We start from the raw sequence: 17,191 nt of genomic DNA, 5'->3' as shown, positions 1-17,191 counted from the left end.
TACAGCCTGGTGCCAGCAGCTTCCCTGACATAGAACCAACCTCATTCTCCCAGGGACTCTCCTGTGCAGAGGAATTCCAAATGACATAACTCTCCACTCCTTAATCATGGGCTGTGCATAATGACTTCCTTCCAAAGAGTACAGTATGGGAAGGGGGGAAAAGATTAAACAGTAAAGAAACTTGACAAATACTACACCAGCAGTGATAAATCAGGTTAATAATATGTACGAACTTTTTGATATGATGTGATGAGAATGGCACTTTACCTCTGTGATCTTCCTCTCCAAAACCCATAACCCCAGTCTAATCTGGAGCCTAAACTATTCTAAGAGTATATAGACTTAGAATTAGGAAGGAGAAATTCTTGTGACATGCCAAGTGCTGTGCTCAGTGCTATGGGCATAGAATTGAACAAGACACTAGGAACTAGCCCTGCCCTTGGAGAGTTTGGTTTATAATGATGGGCTACTGACTAAAAAAAAAAAATTGAATAAAATAACTCCCACAAAGGGAGAGTTAGAGGAAGCTGCAAATGATTGAAAGCTAATGACACAGCTAAGATGGGAAGCTCAAATAAAAATAAAAACTGAATGTCTGAGTTTGGGCAGGAATTGAGGATACTGTTTAGAAGGGAGCCTTGGCCCAAACTTTTTCACAGATAAAATGCAAGGTAGTGGCACAGTCCGTAGACTGGTTGTCTGGGCAGCAATACCATAGTGAAAGTAAAAGAGGAATTGAGGAAAAGTTTGGTGGACTGAGATCACCATTCAGGCCTGGGCTTCAAGGCTGTTTAGGGGCACAAGTGTTTGCTTTGACTGTGAACATCAGGGAAGAACATGAGTGACTTCAGGGAGCATAGGAGATTTCACTTGGACTTTCACCCTTTGGGTAGTGTGAGCATTGTTCTGTTCCTTGGGAGGTTGAGGCCGGTTCCACATCAGGGAAGTTGTTGGTACCAGGCTTGGTTTGGAGTTTTCCTGTTCACTCAAAGGCATTTTGTTTATTTCCCAAAAACCAAAATGCCAATGGAAAGTTCTTCTCCCTCCCATTTACACGATCAAGAGATTCTTATATATTTTGACTCTGGGTTGTAAATCACATTGACTAAAATCTTTCCCATAAAGATGCTTCTAGATCCATACACAAAACATTTTGCAAACTATCTCCATGTTCATGAAACCACTTGAAGTTCATGGACCCCAGGCTAAGATTCTCCCCTGTGCCGTCTAATCTATTTTTTAAATAATAAGGAACAAATTCTGTAAGTAGAAATTAAGCATAATGCTGCTAAAGTAACATCATCTTTTAATTCTGGCTGAACATTTAGTTAATCTTGGTGTTGTAAATTAGGAGGTCAAAGGTGCATGTCTGAAGCTGAGATACTAGTCAAACTGATTTTCAGAGGGCCTTGGGATGTAGATTCTTGACAATGCAATTTAGAGAGACGTTAATCAGACATAAGTAGGTCTGCAGCTTGTCCTTGACTCCTACTCTGCACTCTCCACTGAGGAGGCCTTTAAATTCTGATTTTCTTCATGTATTTTTGAGGGAGTGGGCACGTAAATGGAAAGCAGATGCCCGGCAGCAATTTTCTCTCAGGACTCTCAGTGAGTTTTCTAAATCCTGTGTCATTTAAACCTAGATTCCCTAGGCTTTTTCTTTTCCACTCATGAAGGCATTTGTTATCTCCAAGTCATAATTAGCTCATAATCTGTATTCTAGTCAGAAGGTCTTTCTGCTTCTTAAATACTGAAAGATAAAGTAAAAAAGAAGATCGCAGAGGTGTTTTGGAGTGGTGAGTTGGTCTCGTAGTCAAGGTACACAACCACTCCATTGTGCTCTGAATTCATGAGTTGGAATCATATGGTCATTGGGAGTCACTTAAAAATCTTATTTATCCCAGAGACTTTACCAATATATGTATAAGGTTTAGTGCTAATGAAGTTCTTTATCTTTCTTAAACCTTAAGCTATATGAGGAAAAGACTTGATTTTTCCCCCCACTCCATAGTGATACCCACAGGGTAAAATGAGGTTGAGAGCCTGAAAGCAGAACTTCTGACAAAGAAAAAAAATTGCTTTTCTCTAGGCTCCAGCATTGCTGGACATGTGCTGCTCTCCAGCTGCATTTTTGTAAACTGGTCTATTTCAATTTATAATAAAAATTCTTTCCTAAACTAGCAAGGGGGAGAACAGAAGATCTTGCTTGTTCAAAGGTGTTCAACTCTGTAACTGAGATAATTTGTTACAGTGCATTTTAATAGCTTCTGTTTAGTACTGTGTCTTAGTTGTCTAGTGCTGCTATAACAGAAATACCACAAGTGGATGGTTTTAACAAAGAGAAATATATTCTCTCACATTTCAGTAGGCTATAAGTCCAAATTCAAGGCATCAGCTCCAGGAGAAGGCTTTGTCTTCTCTGTCAGCTCTGGAGAAAGATCCTTGTGATGCATCAGTCTTCCCTTGGTCTGGGAGCAACTCAGCGCAGGAACCTCAGATCCAAAGGACACGCCCTGCTCCCAGCACTGCTTTCTTGGTGGTATGAATTTCCCACGTGTCTCTGCTCGCTTCTCTCTTTTATATCTCAAAAGAGATTGGATTAAGACACTATCTAATCTTGTAAACCTTATCAGTATAACCTCATCATAGTGATAGAGTTTACAACACACAAGGAAATCACATCAGATTTACAAAATGGTATACAATCATACAATACTGGGAATCATGACCCAGCCAAGTTAACAGATATTTTTGAGGGACACAATTCAATCCATGATATACTGATTCTGTCCAATTCTAACAAGATAAGTATACCCCTTGGAAAAATGCAATATATACATTCATTCGCTGAAGGCTAATTCTCAAACTCTGAACATCAGAAGAGCAGTCTCTTCTAGTCATGACCCTCATGATTATAGCTGGTTTGGACCTCAGTCTCTCAAATCATTTGTATCTTATTATTATAATAATAAATGGACACAATACATGGTTTTAAAAGTCAAATTGATCAACAAGTCCTATTAAAAACCCCAAAAACAAACAAAGGAAAACAGCATTTTCCTGATTTCAGATTTCCCAGCTACAACTGCCCAGTTATTTTTAGCTGTTTGGTCAGGTATTTGCCAACAGATTTCTAAGTAACCTACTTATACTAGTTCTATGACCTTGTGAAAGGTATTTAATCTCTCTGTATTTTGGTTTCCTTATCTGTAATCTAGGAAAATTGGAAATCATCAAAAATGATTGATAATCTAGGCATTAGTGAGTTGAAATGGACTGGTATTGGCCATTTTAAATCAGACAGTCATATGATCTACTATGCCATAACAAAGAAGAATGACAAGTTGAAGATGAATGGAGTTGCATTCATTGTCAAAAAGAACATTTCAAGATCTATCCTGAAGTGCACCGCCGTCAGTGATAAGGTAATATCCATACGGCTACAAGGCAGACCAGTTAATACGACTATTATTTAAATTTATGTATCAACCACAAAGGCCAAAGATAAGGAAATTGAAGATTTTTACCAACTTCTACAGTCTGAAATTGATCGAACATGAAATCGGGATGCATTGATAATTACAGGTGATTGGAATGCGGAAGTTGGAAACAAAGAAGAAGGCTCGGTAGTTGGAAAATATAGCTTTGGTGATAAAAATGATGCTGGAGAGTGCACGAAAGAATTTTGCAAGACCAGCGACTTCTTCATTGCAAATACCTTTTTCAACAACATAAATGGCGACTATACACATGGACTTCACCAGATGGAATACTCAGGAATCAAATCGACTACATCTGTGGAAAGTGACGATGGAAAAGCTCAATATCATCAGTTAGAACAAGGCCATGGGCTGACTACTGAATAGACCGTCAATTGCTCTTATGCAAGTTCAAGTTGAAACTGAAGAAAATTAGAACAAGTCCACGAGAACCAAAGCAAGACATTGAGTATATACCACCTGAATTTAGAGACCATCTTAAGAACAGATTTGACAATTGGATGCTAATAACCAGAGACCAGACAAGTCATGGAATGACATCAAGGACATCATACATGAAAGCAAGAGGTCATTAAAAGCCAGGAGAGAAAGAAAAGACCTAAATGGATGTTAGAAGAGACTCTGAAACTTGCTTTCAAACTTTGAGTAGCTAAAGCAAAAGGAAGAAATGATGAAGTAAACGAGCTGAACAGAAGATTTCAAAGGGTGACATGAGAAGAAAAAGTAAAGTATTATGACACATGCAAAGACCTGGAGATAGAAAATCAAAAGCGAAGAACACACTCAGCATTTTTCAAGCTCAAAGAACTGTAATAAAAATTCAAGCTTCGAGTTGCAATATTGAAGGAAGCATCAAAAGAAAATGGAAGGAGTATGCAGAGCCACTATACCAAAAAGAATTGGTCAACATTCAACCATTTCAGGAGGTAACATATCATCAGGAACCAATGGTACTGAAGGAAGGGGTCCAAGCTGCAATGAAGGCATTGGCAAAAAACAAGCCTCCAGGAATTGACAGAATACCAATAGAGTTGTTTCAACAAACCAATGCAGCACTGGAAGCGCTTACTTGTCTATGCTAAGAAATTTGAAAGACAGCTACCTGGCCAACTGACTGGAAGAGATCCGTATTTGTGTCTATTCCAAAGAAAGGTGATCCAACAGAATGCGAAAATTATCGAACAATATCCTTAATATCACATGCAAGTAAAATTTTGCTGAAGATCATTCAAAAGCGGTTGCAGCAATACATCGACAGGGAACTGCCAGAAATTCAAGTGGGATTCAAAAGAGGACGTGGAACCAGGGATATCATTGCTGATGTCAGATGGATCCTTGCTGAAAGCCAGAGAACACCAGAAAGATGTTTACCTGTGTTTTGTTGACTATGAAAAGGCTTTCGATTGTGTGGATCATAACAAATTATGGATAACATTTCCTGAACATAGATCAAGAGGCAGTTGTTTGAGCAAAACAAGGGGATACTGCATGGTTTAAAGTCAGGAAAGGTGTGCATCAGGATTGTATCTTTTCACCATAATTATTCAATCTGTATCCTGAGCAAATAATCTGAAAAGCTGGACTATATGAAGAAGAATGCAGCATCAGGGTTGGAGGAAGACTCATTGACAACCTGCGATATGCAGATGACACAGCCTTGCTTGCTGAAAGTGAAGAGGACTTGAAGCACTTACTGATGACGATCAAAGAGCACAGCCTTCATTATGGATTATACCTCAACAAAAAGAAAGCAAAAATCCTCACAACTGGACCAATGAGCAACATCATGATAAATGGAGAAAAGATTGAAGTTGTCAAGGATTCCTTTCTGCTTGGATCTACAATCAACACTCATGGAGGCAGCAGTCAAGAACTCAAAAGACTCATTTCATTAGGCAAATCTGCTGCAATAGACCTCTTTAAAGGGGTAAAAAGCAAAGATGTCACCTTAAAGAGTAAGTGTGCCTGAACCAAGCCATGGTGTTTTCAATCACCTCATACGCATGTGAAAACTGGACAATGAATAAGGAAGACTGAAGAAGACTTGATGTCTTTAAATTGTGATATTAGTGAAGAATATTGAATATACTATGGACTGCCAAAAGAATCAACAAATCTGTCTTGGAAGAAGTAGAACAAGAATGCTCCTTAGAAGCAAGGATGGCAGGACTGCTTCTCACATACTTTGGACATGTTATCAGGAGTGACCAGTCCCTGGAGAAGGACGTTATACTTGGTAAAGTAGAGGGTCAGCGAAAAAGAGGAAGACCTTCAATGAGATGGATTGGCACAGTGGCTACAAAAAAGGACTCAGGTATAACAAAGATTGTGAAGATGGCGCAGGACCGGGCAGTGTTTCATTCTGTTGCATGCAGGGTCGCTATGAGTTGGAACCAACTTGACAGCACCTAACAATAACATCACATTTTTTATTTCTATGAGTTTTTATTTTCTTAATACTCTTTCTTAAAATAATAGCATCCTATTATTGTCTCTTAGATGAAAACTACCCTCTTACTTTTCAAAGAATATTAATAATAGTTTGTTTTTCTTCTCTTACCTGCACGGTCTCTGTTTTCACCAGGCTGTCTTTTCTTTCCATTTGTTTGCTTTGATACTTATCTTTCCTCAGATTTCTGGTGGTACTTAGCAGTCAAATCATATTTAGGAAGCAGATCCAAAAAAGTTATTGGTATTGGGGCCATGATATGCCAGTAGTTGGTTCTAATTTTAGAATTGGGTAAGACATTTCAGTTAGGATCTCTGATATATCAATATCAATGAGTTAGTTTTCCTGTAACAGTCAGTTTTTCCTTCAATTCTTCAATCTTCTGCCTCTTTAGGGCCAGAGGTAATATAAACTTAACTGACTATGCTTTCTGAAACAAGTACAGAAAGGGAGCTGAGAGTCTCCCATAGAACTTTTCATTCAATCCCCCAATATTCAATATGGCTTTTCACCCCTACCTTCAGCTGTGCCTGGTGTTCCCGAGTCAAGAACATCTCTAGAGCATTTTAACCTGAAAATAAACCTCCTGTCTTCAACCTCTGTGAGGGCAGGGGAATACAGACCAATGAGCCTGAGATTACATGGTTCTTCCAATTCCTAAGCCTTTCCAAAAACAGTAATATCAATTTTTTTTTATTGTTGGATTCCCACCTTGCAGACAGTTAAGTTTCATCTTTATCTACTCTGCTAATTCAGTTACTATTTTTCCAACTCTTTTCAGTCCGCATAAATTTTTGTTGATAATTGTGGCATCCACCTAAATTCATGTGCCCTCTTCCATAAGACAGAGTTGTCTATGGAAATAAGCTTCCCAGCCAGAGGCTGCATTTAGCAGGACCCTTTACAACTCAGTGTGGCCGTGTGATTATTTATTATCAATGGCTCCTGAGTGCAAATAATGTGTTTCCCTCCAGGCTAAGGCCTTTAAGAAGTATGCATTTTCTCAAGCCTTAGGGAATAGCAGATCCGTAAGATAGAGGAAGCTTGGGTCCCTAAATCACCACAAGGACAAAACAGGCTTTTCCTATCTTTTCTGATTCAAAAATCTACAATGGACTCTTATGAATAAAGAATAAATCTCTATCGCATCAAGCTATTGAAATTTGGGGAGCAAACTATTTCTTACCGTCTGTCAGTTGCTCACATGCTGCTTTCATCTTTGTGGGGTAATACCTCTTTTAATTTCTTTTACTGTCAACTTAGAGGCTTGTGTTAGTTATCTAGTGCTGCTATAACAGAAATATACTGCAAGCAGATGGCTTTAACAAAGAGAAACTTATTCTCTCACAGTCTGGGAGGCTAGAAGTCCGAATTCACGGTGTCAGTTCCAAGCGAAGGTTTTCTCTGTCTGTTGGCTCTGGGGAAGGTCCTTGTCATCAATCTTTCCAGGTTGAGGAGTTTCTCAGCAGAGGGCTCCCGGGTCCAACGAGGCGCTATTCTCCTGGCTCTTGTTTCTTGGTGGTATGAGGTCCCCAGGTCTCTCTGCTTGCTTCTCTCTTTTACATCTCAAAAGAGATTGATTTAAGATACAACCTAATCTTGTAGATTGAGTCCTGCCTCATTAACGTAACTGTGTTAATCCCACTTCATTAACATCATAGAGGTAGGATTTACAACACTTAGGAAAATCACATCAGATCACAAAATGGTGGACAATCAAACAATACGGGGAACCATGGCCTCTCCAAGTTGACACACATTTTTTGAGGACACAATTCAATCCACAACAGGGTTTCTTAAGAAAGCAGAGATAAAGTTTTGGCCTTCACTAACATGTTTAACCAAAAGTCCCTTTGGACAATGACCGCTTGAGCCAAATGTTTGACTACTGCATAACATCAAAGTGCTTGTGTCTAGAGACTATATATTTTTTTTGTGTTAGCAATAAAACCACTATTTCTGCACCTTCATTTTTAAAACTGTAGTAATGATGTTTGCTTCACATTAAAAAAAAAAAAAAAAAACCCCACCATCCCACAGACTGGCAACATTTTTGTATAGCTCCTTCCCCCATTTACACATAATGAAAAAATTTTACATAACCAAGGCCATACCATACATACATGTTTTTATCTTGCTCTTTTCACTTAATATTATATCATGTGCTTTTCCCTTGAGCTATCACAAACTCTTCCAAAATATCATTTTTAATGGCTTTGTAATATTCTGCCTAGTTGATGTAATTTAAGTTATAATCATCCCACCTCCCATAGGTGTAAATGTTTGTTATTTTAATTATTTAATTATTATAACTACAACTCTCATAAACGTCTTTGCACATAAATGATTTTCTTTAGTTTGGATTATTTCCCTAGGAGAGTTTTCTCTAAAATGAGTTTACCACATTGAAGGGACTAATTGCTTGCATGAGTTTCCATGGAGGAATGTAGAAATGCCAAGGTGGCAACAACAAGGATTTTGTTCTGAGTATACAGTAAAGGGATCTGTCTTAGTTTCCTATGGCTGCTGTAACAAATTACCACAAACTTGGTGGCTTAAAACAACACAAATTGATTCCCTCACGGTTCTGGAAGCCAGAAGTCCAAAATCGAGGTACCAGGAAGATTGGTTCCTTCTGGAGGCTCTGAGGGACAGCTTGTTCCATGCCTCTCTCCTAGTTTCTGGTGGTTGCTGGCAATCTTCGACCTTACTTGGTTTGTAGCTGAATCACTCCATTCTCTGTGTCCATTAACACATGACATTCCTTGACTGTCTATATCTCTGTGTGCCTCCAAATCTCCCCACCCTAGTCCAGTAGGACTTCATCTTAACCTGATTACATCTGCAAAAACCTTATTTCCAAAGAAGGCCACCCTCACAGGTACTGGGGATTAGGACTTTGACATATCTTTTGGGGGGACACAGTTCAACCCACTACAAGAGCAATCATCTTTTTTTTTGCTTGCCCAGAACTAAAACAGAGTGGGAGAGTTTTAACTACAAGAGTGAGTTTGAGGGACTCAGACATGGAAGGAACTCTTCTGTTTGTATCTGAAAGCCTGTTGGAATCTACTCGATGGTGCTTTGGAGAAGCACTTCATTTCCAGAATTTGATGCTATAGTCCCTGAAATTCCCCATTAAAAAAAAAAAAAAGAACCTGGTGCTTGCTGGACCAATAGTCTCTAAGCCCAGAAACAATCCTACTAATATAGCTAGATTTAGTCTGTCATTCACATGCTGTTGTGTATTGGGAGGGCAGAGAATGTCTTCAGACTGGAAAAACTTGGAAAACCTGTTCTCTAAATTTCATCTCCTTATTCCCCAGGCTCCTGGGTCTATGTGCTTCCCTCACTAGGGAAGGCTGAGAGGAATAAGCTTTTCCTGAGGGGGTGGAGACTTTCCCAGCATCTTCTCCAATTAGAATAGGTGCTAGACGCTCTCCTCCCGCTCTTACCCTGCATCCCCACTCAAGTTGGGTTTCAGCCAGTTTTTTGAGCTAGGGAAAGGGCAAAGTAGTTCAAAGTCATCGGAGATATTTTTGTTTTAGTATTCAATGCTGAAAGCAAACGCGGATGACGTCAAGGTTTCTGATTCCCACAAGCTTCTTTCAGCCGTTTCCTGTCGCACTGGCATTTTCAGATCCGAGGCTAAAAGAGCCATCCTCGGCTCCAAACTCTCTTTTTGCCGATTTCGGAGAAATTGTCTGGTGAACAGGAGTGTCAGCTGGGACTAGTGATGGAGAAGTTCTGGGGCAGAGGAAATTCTAATCTCTAGTTGCGGGATCCTTTGAATTCCATCTTCTTCGGTTGAATCATGATCTGTGAATGATTTCTTTAATTCAGCAGCGAGATGGAGCTAGAAAATTCTCTGTCGCCAGATCTAATAATCACACCTAAAGTATCTTTCAGTATTGTAACACCTCCACTAACCAAGAGTTGCACACCGCTCACTATATCGTCAAAGATATTAACAAGGAGGTGTGTGTGCCCGGTAGTCGTGGCCGAGTGGTTAAGGCGATGGACTTGAAATCCATTGGGGTTTCCCCGCGCAGGTTCGAGTCCTGCCGGCTACGGTACAGCTCTATCCTATAGTTTTCTGTCCATTTGCACGACAAAGCCAACGCAAGCAAACCCGAACTACGTTTTAGTTGTCATCTTTTTTTGCGCATCCTCACCACTTTCCTCAATTCCTTGTGTCAAATAACTTTCACCTTCCATTTAGAAGACGTTTGTGTCTGAAACATTGATAACTGTCTCAAGTGTAAGAGTGAATATTACACTCTAAGATAGAAGAAGTGTATAAGCATCACTTAACTTTAAGCGTGATTGAGGGAGGCAACTCTCTTCCTCAATTACAAGTCGTAGGCAACTTGGATTCGCTCTGAGTATTAAAGTCAAACTCCATCCTCTTCTGGTGGGGTAGAGGTGTTTTCATTGCTACTATCTGTTCTAGGGATCTCAGGAATTATAAAACAGCATTTACTCTAGCAGCTATCATTTTTAAAGCTCTTGCAATGTGCCAGGCAATAAGCCAGCATCATATGCATCATCTCATTTTATCACCAAAATAACACTATCAGGTAGGGATTATTAGCCCCATTTTAAAGATGAAGAAACTGAAGACTGACTTGTCTAACACTGCACAGTAAAATGGTATCTAGACTATGGACTTTTTAAAATATGGTTGTGAAGTCACTTTTTCACAATTACTACAGGGAACACTTGTTTTTAAACCAATGGTTACCGGCTCAGTTCTAGTGTAGTATATACCTAGAAATGATTTTAATATTAGCCCCTATTTGTCAAGAACATATTACATACATATTCTTCCAAGTGTTAAGTTGTATTATCTTCACAACATTCTTATGAAGTAAATACTATTATTACCATCATTTTGCAAACCTGTAAACTGAGATCCATGAGAGTTAAATAATTTGACCAGGGTGATCCAGCTAGTAAGCGGCAGGGCTGAGCTAGAACCCTGCCTGGGTTTATGTCTATAGCCAGGGAGTCAAACAACTGGGGGAGAGGAGGAAGAACAGGAGTGCTTTTGTTGCTATGTCTAAATCTGGGAATTAACACCCCTGCCTGACTCTCTTATTCAGAGTCTGGTCACTATGGATAAATCTAAGATGCTGGTCTGGGGTGTAATGGTGTGTCTGTGTGTATTAAGTGTTTTGTTAGCCTGGATTTAGGGAATATCATTCAATAGGCAATGAAGCTTTACTTCTTTCTGAGTAATAATAGTAGTGATTGTTACTGTAGCTTGCTGTGACTAGTTTATAAAGAGAACCATATCCACCATGTCTTATCAGCCTGAAAACTCCAGAGCCCGAGAGTGGAAAAGGTTTGTTAAAACAACAGGAGGTACGTGCTAAGGCCAACCCTTGGCTGCCAAGCACAGGGAATTTCTGATTTGAAACTAAAAACAAAATTCATGCTGAAGCCCCCACGTAAAAATCACCGGGGAAATCTGTTGATCCTACTAAGCTGTGTTTATTAAACTTGCTGAGCAAAGAGAGCCCCATTCTGAAAGAGTCTCAGTATTGTCCCAAAGGGGAGAGTTAGGGAAGGGGACTTATGATATGAGTTTGGGGGCCAGGGTTAACCATAAGATCATTTTAGAGCAGAATGGTTTTAGAGCAGAAATTAGTAAAGGAGGTCTGTAAAAAGAGTGATCAGAATTTGTAAACTCAGCAAATTACTGGAACAGTTAGTGGTCTCATCTTTGGAATACGAGTCCACGTGGAGTTACTCTTATTGTGGTATTACCTTGAAACATATAAAACGTCATAAAAAGAAGCTGAGCTTTCCCTCAGAGTATGGCCCCCGGACACCCTTTTAGCTCAGTAATGAAGTTATCCTGAGGTTCACCCTTCAGCCAAAGATTAGACAAGTCCATAGAACAAAATGAGACTAAATGGGCACACCAGCCTAGGGGCAAGGATGAGAAGGCAAGAGCGGACAGGAAAGCTGGTAATGGGGAACCCAAGGTTGAGAAGGGGAGAATACTGACATGTCATGGGGTTGACAACCAATGTCACAAAACAATATGTGTATTAATTGTTTAACGAGAAACTAATATGCTCTGTAAAACTTCATCTAAAGTACAATGAAAAAAAAAAGAAGAACTTGGATATAGGTAGTTTGTCTTGCACATTATGGTTTGGTACAGATTATCTGTTGTGTATGTCATAGGACCTTTTCCTTTGTGATGCTTACTTTTTGTGTTCTGTTTAAGAAATTCTTGCCTACTCCAAGGTCATGAAGATAGTCTTCTAAGTTATCTTCCAGAAGTATTATTGCTTAATAATAATTGTTTTGACGTACAATTCATTTGATTAAGTTTTATGTATGTTCTGAAGTGGGGATGATGCTACATTTATTTCCATATGGATATCCAATAGAGCAACAAAATTTATTGAAAGAACAGCCCTTCACTCCAGGGTTGTCTTTGTTTTAAATCAAGTAATTGTGAAATAGTGGGTCTATTTAGGTTGCTTTCTACTGTTCCATTGGTCTATTTCTCTGTCCCTGAGCCAATAACACCCGGTCTTGATTGCTATCTTATTATAATAGTTCTCCTCCACCCCTAACAACAAAAAAAAAGCTCAGTCTCCAATTCATCACAGTCTCTGACATGCATTCACAAACACATTCCTGGGAGCTTCAGATCTTGTCAAAAGCGCTGATGTTGGCAGTCCTCACATGTTCCTAGAACTTAGTGATTTCCTCTTCCAGCAAACCTGTGATCACTTTGTCATCTTCCTCCACACATTTAATCTGTAGTTCATGGGTCCTATAGTCCACAGGCACCAGTCTGGAGTTGCCCAGGTTAGCAGGTGCAGCTAGATATAACACGCACAAGCCCGAAGCTGGGCCATGTTGGTGTTATCATCCCAGGGGGTTTGATGTCTAGGGTGATGGAGGACTTGGATACCTGCATAGGCTTTTTGAAAAAATATTTTATTGTATTTTTGGTGAAGGTTTACACAGCAGTTTAGGTTCCCATTTAACAATTTCTACAGAAATTGTCCAGTGACATTGTTTACATTCTTCACAATGCGTGAGCATTCTAATTATTTCCATTCTGGTTGTTCCATTTCCATTAATCTAGTTTCCCTGCCCCCTTACATTCTCACCTTTGTTTTAAAGTAATTGTTGACTGTTTGGTTTCATGTAAGTGATTTTTGAAAAAAGCACAGTACTTATGGGTGATAGTTATTATTTTACAAGCTAATCTGTTATTTAGCTATAAAGTGACCTCAGGGGTTAGTTTCGGGGAGTCCTCCAGTATCAACCAGTCCAGTAAGTCTTTCGTTGTTGTTATTTGTGTTTTTTTCTTCTACGAATTTCAGATTCTGTTCCACATTTTTCTCCCATTCTATCAGAATTCCTCTATTGTGGCCCTGATTAGAAGGGTTGGTAGTGGTAGCTGGGCACCATCTAGTTCTGGTCTCAGGTTAGATGAGGTCGTGGTTGCAGACTATTTGTCCTGTAGACTAGTTTCTTCTTTGAGTCTTTGGTTTCCTTCTTTCTCTTTTGCTATGGACGTGTAGTGACCAATTGTTCTATCTTACATGGCCACTTACAAGCTTTTAAGACCCCAGACACTACTCACCAAACTAGGAAGTAGAACATAACTTTATGAACTATATTATACCAATTAACCGAGTTGTTCCACCAGACTATGGTCCTGCATGGGCTTTTTGATCTTCTTGGCATACTGTTCCAGCTGCTCTTTCTGCATTGAAACGGGAGGCAGATGCCAGACAACCATATTCTTATTTACTGTCAATGAGTATCCTAAATCCTGTGTCATTTAAACCTAGATTCTCCTCTGAGCATTAAAGTAGGACATTTTAGAATTGAACTGAAACGTTTCTCTGATCAAAACAGCCGGAACTAGGAATAAGGGAAAGGGAACCGAGAGAGTCGCTGAGGCGAAGGACTGAAAAGAGGAAGAGCAGCACCCCTCCCCCACCCCCTGCAGCTCAGTAGTGGCCGTCGTGGAGAGTGCGCCAGGGGACCGCAGAAGCTGCAGCCGACCGGTAGAATCTGAGGTCGTTCACGAGGTGCCCTGCTCAGCCTCACTGACTCGAGAGATATTTGCCGCTTTCAAGTTAAAGGAAGAAGGAATCTAATATCTAATCAGAAGAACAGTGACAATACGTTTGTCGGGAATTCTAAATACATGATGAATTTGCAAAACTAGTAGAACTATTTCTCCATTAGAGTAACCCTGGTATCCTGAGTGACGGGCGGGGAGACCCACCATTAATTAGGAAGCAAATAAGCCAGTATTCGAGTTTCTGGCCGGCGCAAACCGCTAAGCACTGAGCTGCAAGCTGAAAGATGGGCAGTTCGAATCTACCCAGAGACACCTCGGAAGGTATCCCTGGTGGCCTGCTTCTGAAAGGTGACAACCTTGGGAACCCCGTGGTGCTCGGTTTGCGCTGAGTTGGAATTGCTGTTTTTTGTTTGTTTGTTTCTCGTTCTAGATTTACAAATCGCAAATTCGGCTTCGAATTCCGGCAGTTGAGCCACTGATTCCACGGAATCTCCCTTCTAATTGACCGAAGACTACGATTTCTAAATAGGGCGCAGTTCCGTGGGGGGAAAAAGCACTGTAAAGACTTGTCTTGAAAGTGTAGGTTTCAATTGGGTTTGGAGAACAGGGAAACGCGTGGCTTCCCGGAGAACTGTACGGAGGCCCTCTGACGAGAAAAGGGCTAGGGCTGTACTTATTAAAATCACCTTAATTTTAATGAAAGTGATGATAACTCCCTTCCTCATCTCAGTGGTGTTTTGACCTGGGGGAAGAACCGAACACTGCGGTTTGGTTCAATATTCTATCCTGGCAATTCCTGTTCCTGGAGTCCCAATTATCTCCAGTTGGGAAAATAAACTCGTAGTCGGCAGGATTCGAACCTGCGCGGGGAGACCCCAATGGATTTCTAGTCCATCGCCTTAACCACTCGGCCACGACTACCTTTGTGGCAATTTTTTTTTTTTTTCAAGCCATAAACGGAAAGGTCATAAATCAGGATAAAAATGACACCGTGCGCAGGAAGTCGGTTTTGGAGTCGAACACAAATCAAACACTCAGGTAAAATGAGGGTTTAGTTTAAAATAACAAGAAAAAGCAAACCTTTCTTGCCGCTTCGGCAATCGTAGAGCACTGGAATGAGAGTCCTCAACGCGTGAGCATCAGCATTTCGAACAAACTTCAATTCAGTAAACACTGAGAGAGCGCCTGCCTGCTCTGGGAACCAGGCTGTGCTTTAAGCCTGGGCCTTAGGGTCTTTGTAACTGGAACCAAACTTTTGTTTACTCCAAGGTGGAGTCAGGCCTTAACCTTCGATTGTCATTGGTCTTTGAACAACCTGCCATCCAATAGTCCCGGACACTAATAAGCACGTTGAAGAGACGGTCGGAGATTGGATAGCTTGTGTGACATGTGGTTGTGAAGCGAAAGCCTCCCTACTTTGACCAGGGTAGAAACAGGACAGAAATAACTGGGAATTTACATGGCTACAATATAAGAATGTCCACTGCACCATTGTTTGCAATAGCAAAAAAAAGGGGAGGGGGGAGTAACATATATGAATTACTAAGGGAATGATAAATATATTATGATGCATTTCTAGCTCAGCATACCATCCAGCCTCTAAAGCATAAGGTAGATCCTTGTCTTTTGACTTGGAAAAATGGGCGTGAACATTGATACACAAAAAACAAATATAAATATTTATATCAAATATAACCCCAAATTAAACAAAGAAATCTAAAACATCTGAAAGTATACCCAACAATCTAGTAAGAGAGCAAAGTGAAGTGGAAGTGAAGGTTTAAAATGTCTGTTTCAATTACTTTTGTATTCTTTAAATTTTTCATAAGCATTGATTTCTACGTGATGTTCATAATTGAAAAGAAAAATAGGTTAAAAAGAGCATACCATTACATACTCACACATTAAAAAACTGGACATGTGTAAGTGGAAAATAATACTAATTTTATTGGAGTATTTTCTTCTTTCAGCTTTTCTTTCTCAAATATTCAGGAGTGAAATAGATGAGAAATCTACTAAATATTTACTTGATCTGTACAAGTGGAAGAATTCTATGTCAAGTGAACTAAAGTCTAACTCGAATTGCCAGAATAGAGAGTCATGGCCCAGACTTGAGCCGGTTTACAGACCTACAACCTGTCGAATGAAGGGGAGGACAGGTCGTCTTGAGGAAGGACCCCACTACACTGTCAAAATTTTATACTGTTAACCTTTCTCCCTGCCTTCCCAAAGGGATCTATAGTCTTTTACAAGACTGACTGTTCATTGAGGAAAAGGAAATAATCAGACTTCTTTTGGAATTACTTGTCACTGGCTCTGAACTGATACTAATTCTAGGAGACCAAAAATGTCACTGTGGCCCACCAGTCAGAGTAGGGGCATATGGAGGTCAGGTTATCAATGGAGTCTTAGCTTGTGTCCATCTCACAGTGTGTCCAGTGTGTCCCAGAACCCATCCTGTAGTGATTTCCCCAGTTCCAGAATGAATATTGGAATAGATACACTCACCAACTGGAAGAACCCCCACATTGGATCCTTGGCAAGTGAAGTAGGGGCTATCATGGTAGGAAAAGCCAAGCGGAAGCCATTAGAACTGCGTCTACCTAGGAAAATAGTAAACCAAATGCAATACTGCATTCCTGGAGGATTGCAGATATTACTACCATCAGAAATGACTTGAAGGATGCAGTGGTGGTGATTCCCACTGCATCCCCATTCAACTCGCCTGTTTGGCCTGTGGAAAAAACAGATCTTGGAGAATGACAGTGGATTATTGAAAACTTAACCAGGTGGTGACTCCAATTGCAGCTGCTGTTCCAGACGTGGTTTCATTGCTTGACCAAATTAATACATCTCGTGCTACCTGGTGTGCAGCTATTGATCTGGCCAATGCCTTTTCCTCGATGCTGGTTTTGAAAGAACACCAGAAACAGTTAGTCTTCAGCTGGCAAGGCCGGCAATACACCTTCACTATCCTACCTCAGAAGTATACCAACTCTCCAGCCGTAGGTCATAATGTAGTCTGCAGGGATCTTTCCCTTTCCCTTCCACAAGACATCACACTGGTCCATTACATTGATGACATTATGCTGATTGGACCTAGTAAGAAAGACGTGCCAATGATTCTAGATGTATTGGTAAAACATTTGTATGCTAGAGGGTGGGAAATTA

The 17,191-nt window shown here is 40.2% G+C and overlaps 2 non-coding genes across 2 annotated transcripts; one reads left to right on the top strand and one right to left on the bottom strand.

Annotated features, from left to right (window-relative positions):
* The first annotated feature begins 9,940 nt into the window (after positions 1-9,940).
* On the top strand, positions 9,941-10,022 carry TRNAS-UGA (transfer RNA serine (anticodon UGA)). The gene has a single exon. It is a non-coding gene; the product is annotated as a tRNA-Ser (tRNA).
* Positions 10,023-14,859: 4,837 nt separating this feature from the next.
* Positions 14,860-14,941, bottom strand: TRNAS-AGA (transfer RNA serine (anticodon AGA)). The gene has a single exon. It is a non-coding gene; the product is annotated as a tRNA-Ser (tRNA).
* Between the last annotated feature and the right edge of the window lie 2,250 nt (positions 14,942-17,191).

Source organism: Trichechus manatus, unplaced genomic scaffold (genome assembly GCF_000243295.1).
Source record: "Trichechus manatus latirostris isolate Lorelei unplaced genomic scaffold, TriManLat1.0 scaffold00180, whole genome shotgun sequence".
In the NCBI taxonomy this organism is placed as follows: Eukaryota; Metazoa; Chordata; class Mammalia; order Sirenia; family Trichechidae; genus Trichechus; species Trichechus manatus.
This window is presented reverse-complemented; position numbering and strand designations above follow the sequence as displayed.